General features: G+C 36.0%; 1 pseudogene; it reads left to right on the top strand.

Moving 5' to 3' along the window:
• The first annotated feature begins 4140 nt into the window (after positions 1-4140).
• On the top strand, positions 4141-4816 carry LOC129080018 (ubiquitin-conjugating enzyme E2 L3-like; annotated as a pseudogene).
• Positions 4817-5526: the final 710 nt, after the last annotated feature.

Genomic DNA, 5526 nt, shown 5'->3' with positions numbered 1-5526 from the left:
GTAAACGATCTTTGGATAATTTGTCAGCACCTCATTTAAGAAGACAAAGCTCCATGGGGGAAAATATTAAGAATGTGAGAATGCAGATTGGTGAAGCCACTGTAGAGAATAGTTTGGAGCTCCCTCAAAAATAATTAAAAATGGAACTGTGTTATGACCCAGCAGTTTAACTTCTGGGTATATATCTGAAGAAACCCAAAACACTAATTTGAAAGAATATACGTGGCCCCTATGTTCATAGCAGTGTTATTTACAACAACATGGATAGACCTAGAGGGTGTTATACTGAGTAAAGTAAGTCAGACAGAGAAAGAAAAATATCATGTAATTTCACTTGTATGTGGAACCTAAAGAAGAAAGTAAAACAAACAAACAGACAAAATAGAAACATGCTCAGGTACAGAAAACAGAATGATAGTTGTGAAAGGAGATGTTTGGGAGGAGAGGTGAGAAAGGTGAAGGAATTTAGAAATACAAACTGGTAGTTGGACAATAGTAATGGGGATGTAAAGTACAGCATAGGGAATATAGTCAATAATACTGAAATAACTCTGTATATTGTCAGGCTGGTATTTGAGATATCAAGGGGATCACTTTTTAAAGTATATAATTGTCTGATCACTATGCTGCACATCTGAAACTAAAAATAATACTGAATATAAACTGCAATTGAAAAATAAATTTTTAAAAATGTCTTTGTTGAAACACTGTATACAAGAGGTGGGTCTACGTCCCAATTCAGCCATTTAAAAGTTGTGTAATCTGGAAAAATAATTTAGTTTCATTCAGACTGTTTTCTTACATTAAAATAGAAGTAATTATACTTATAGATGATATTAAATTAAAAAGTTACTAATACATTATATATATATATATGTATTCACTATAAAAACAATCTTGACTCCTTGTAATATTCAATCAAGCAGTATGTTTACAGTTCATTTACTTTCTTTATTGAATCCTGGCTCTTACCGGAGAACACTTTATCTGAAGGTCTCTAATGGCAGTTTCTTCTCTTAAAATCACTGAGCCTGAAGCATGTGTTGAGGGCATGTGTCCCACTTTGCTGCCACCAAACCACTGGCCTCCTTCCTCCCTAAAATTATCAAGCATTAAATCTTATTTTGTCAGCCTATCTCACCCACAGTGCCCACTTATCTGGTTATTTTCTTGATCTTAATTTCATAAACATATCTTAGCACCTGGCTCACTGTTACTTTCTCTAACTCCATTCTTGCTAACTCCTTGATGGTTTAAAACTTCACAAGGATTATTAGTGTCTGGGCCACTTCTCTAATCTGGCCCCTTTCCTCCCATCTTGGACACTCACTTAAATGCTAGTGCCAAGCTTTTTGAGCTTGCTTTACCTATTTATCAGAGCCAACTCTTCACTGTCTCAATTTCAAGCATCTCACTCTTTAATAAGTTCCTTTCCCTCCATCTCAACTTGTCTACTAATCTGACTTCAACAAGTTTATTTAATTCAATCATCTACACCTGATTGAACCTACCACTTTTCCATTGATACTTACCTCCACGTGGTCTACATTTCCTCATTATCCATTTCAATTACAAGGCCACAATTTTAATCACAACCTTGCATATTCCTTCAGCCTCCTTACCCCTTTCTCACTGCTGTCATACTTATTCAGTCAAATCCTAACTACAGTTAACTCCAACTAAATCCATTCCATGCCTGTATCCACACAGCTAAATGTAGCTATAGAAAAGCACATATATGAATACTCTCTTCTTAGTAAGTTCCTGCCCATACACCTCAAGTGTACCTTTAATGCTTCAAGATACTGCATTACCAAAGTTAACTTTCTCTCCCCTTCTTTAAGTGAACTATTTTAAACTTTTCATCTTACTTCAAAACTCCTACACCATCCTAACTTTTACCTAATAACATTGCTTCCAAATCTCTCAGACTATAAAGAGAATCATAAGGAACATGTATGAGACACCACCACCTCATCCCCCAACATCCTGAATCCATGGTTATATATTTAGACACTGTTCCTTTTAGTGAATGAATGATTGTGCTTCAAACTTCAGTCCTGTGCTCCCTGGTATTTGTGTCCTAGGATCCATCCCTTCTAATCTGTTCAAGGACTCCTATGTACTGTTGGACGTTATCACTTCATTGATCTGCTCCTCTTTCCTATATCAACAATTTTTTCTGTATTGTATTATTCCAACAGTTTGAGACATAATGTTTTTCTCCTATCTACTTCTATTAAATGCATTTCACTCTCCAAATATTGGTGCCTTTTCAGCAAAACTCTTTAAAAGAGTGTACTCACTATCCTTAATTCTTAGCCTCCCATTTTGTCATTAACTCAAAACACCACCAGAATTGCTTTTGTCACTCTTATCTGTGGTCTTCACATTGATAAATGCTATTTTCAGTTGTCAGTGTTCATTGTATGTGACCTATCAACAGAATTTGACCCAGCTGATTTCTTACTCCCTCTAGAAACACTTTTTCTTGTTGGCTTGTATGACATCTCACCTTTCTGGTTCTTTTTGTTTGGGTTGGTTTGCTTTACTCGTGGCTCCTTCTTATTCTACCCCCTGCTGTTTCTGTCTTATCTTTCTCTCCTGTAAATATTAGAATATCCCAGAGCACAGACTTTGGACATAATCTCTTCTGAAGAACATTTCTCCTTTGGTGATATCCTCCAGTATCATATTAGGTTTTAATTGCCATTTATATGATAATGACTCATAAATTTTATCTCCCACATGAGACTCTTCTCTAAGTCCAACACATCTAGGGGTTTATTCAACATTTTTATTTAAAGGTACACATAGGAGCTATCTCCAACTTAATACGTCTAAAGTCAAAATTCTGATCTCCCCTCCCCCAATAACTCCACTCACAGTTTCCTCTATCTTAATGTATGGCGTCATCACACACGTAGCTTCCCTATTTTTATTCGTATTCTTTTTTCAATCAATCAGCAAATCCTGCTGACAGCATTTACAAAGTATGTCCAGAATCCACTTTTCAACACCTCCACTGCAAACAAGCTGATGCAAGCCCTGCCATCTTTCTGTGAGATTATTGCAGTAGCTTTTTAATTGTGAAAACTCTTCTTTTCAGTTTATTTTTGACACAGCTGCCAGAGTGATTTTACTGAATTGTATGTCAGGTCCTTCTATGTCTTTCGATCTCATTCAAAAAAATTGTTAAGGGCTTATGGGAATTTATCAGATTAGACTACAATTAACTTTTACCTTGCTAACTCTCACTAATCTCTCCCTTGTTCACACTGGCCTACTTGTCAGTCCCTTAAGTGTACTAAACACGATCTTGCCATGCAGTCTTTGCCATTTCTGTTCCATTTGACTATACCCTCTTCCTCTGAGTATCCACATGTGATTCATACCTCTAGCTACTCCAGAATTTCATTCAAAAATCACATCATCGAGACCTTTTCTGAATTCCAACCTACCCCCATCCCCATTTTTGGCACTTCCTTTGACCTCTTTACTGATTTTGTTGCTGTTGTTGTTCACCATACCACTTACAGTGCTCTATGAAATATATCGCATGTATTTATTTTGTTTAGTATCTAAAACTTTCATTAAGGCAAGGATTTTTGTCTGGTTTATTCATGGCTGTATCTCTAGTGCTTAAATGATAGGGGACTGATGAGTAATTTTTGACTGAATGGATAAATAAGCACATGAGAAATGTTAGTTTAGTCAGAAGGAAACTATTCACAACTATTCGAGTGACACAACTCAGTCCATTGCAAACATAAATGTGGGATGTAAACCCTATGACAATCAGTACTGTCTTTCAGTTATTTTATTCTAGTGCTGAGGTTCTGAAGAGATAAAACACCATCTGAATCACTACATAATTATAAATCTAAAATACTTTTAAAATTATTTGTTATCATATTTTATTCTTTCCTCTCATTTAACAAGAGAAGCATTTTTATAGAAAATTGTGTGAATAGAACTATATATATATACAACTGCCTTTTTTCTTAACAATAACTTGATTTTTTCCCTTTTTCAGCATAAAAGAAGTAAATGTGATTTAAAATGGTATGTAACAATATACTTTTTTTTTTCCTTCAAGAAAAATGTAGCTCATGGGAAGGCAGCAGCACCAGATCCAAGATGGTGGCCAGCAGGAGGCTGATGAAGGAGCTTGAAGAAATCTGCAAATGTGGAATGAAAAACTTTCGTAACATCCAGGTTGATGAAGCTAATTTATTGACTTGGCAAGGGCATATTGTTCCTGACAACCCTCCATATGATAAGGGGGCCTTCAGAATCGAAATCAACTTTCCAGCAGAGTACCCGTTCAAACCACCGAAGATCACATTTAAAACAAAGATCTATCACCCCAACATCGATGAAAGGGGACAGATCTGTCTGCCAGTAATTAGTGCTGAAAACTGGAAGCCAGCAACCAAAAACAACCAAGTAATCTAGTCCCTCATAGCACTGGTGAACGACCCCCAGCCCGAGCACCCCCTTAGGGCTGACCTAGCTGAAGAATACTCTAAGGCCCGTAAAAAATTCTGTATGAATGCTGAAGAGTTTACAAAGAAATATGGGGAAAAGCGACCTGTGGACTAAAATCTGCCGCGATTGATTCCAGCGAATGTGAGCAGAGACCCGGGCAGTGCATTCAGACACCTCGCAAGGCAGGACTCTGTGGAAATTGACATGTGCCACCGCCTGGCGTTCGCTTGTGGCAGTTACTAACTTTCTACAGTTTTCTTAATCAAAAGTGATATAGGTAACCTGTAAAGAAAGGATTAAAAATTTAAGATGTTCTAAAAAAAAAAAAAAAGAAAATGTAGCTCAAGTCGTATATGCTCTTTACTAACATTATTATTTTATGTATGCTTGCTTTTTCATGTCATATTTTCACCAAAAATTTATTCTTAAGGTAATATATTTTCTCTCCTTTTTTTTTTTTTTTGAGGTATAGTGGAAAGACCATTAGATTTTTGTCTTGGAATATGTCACCTGTGTTCCTGGCTCTGTCATTTTATAGTCCTCTGATGTTGAATTATTCACAGGAAAATTTTTTTCCCTTTCGCTGTAAAAGGTTAACACCTGCCCAGCTTTCCTTAATGGGTGGTTATGAGGCCAGATTACTTGGAACTGCAGTCTTCAATCAAAGGCTGAAGTAACTCCGTTGGCCAGTGTTGGCGCATTCTTTTTTCTAAGGATAACAAAAAAACTAAGGATGAATAGAATAAGGTTGTATAGAATAAAATTAATTAAAGTGATGTTCTTTTATTTTCTATTTTTTTCAGTAGTAATGCATCTTCTGTTAGGGGATGATCAATAGCAGATGGCTTTCCTTTGTCTTTTTATTATTGTTTAATTTTAGTTTTAGATTTTGTCTTTGGTGAAATAAAACTCTGACAACCCTATGTCAATTCCTGATTTTATTTATTTTTAATTTAAAAGATATATGATGCTCTCTAGTCTGGGAATGACTAAGTCAATGTAGCACTATTTAAATTTTGACACCTGGGCTTGACA

Source organism: Pteronotus mesoamericanus, unplaced genomic scaffold (assembly GCF_021234165.1).
Source record: "Pteronotus mesoamericanus isolate MK-2021 breed Mesoamerican mustached bat unplaced genomic scaffold, CSHL_Meso_final contig_82, whole genome shotgun sequence".
Lineage (NCBI taxonomy): Eukaryota > Metazoa > Chordata > Mammalia > Chiroptera > Mormoopidae > Pteronotus > Pteronotus mesoamericanus.
This window is presented reverse-complemented; position numbering and strand designations above follow the sequence as displayed.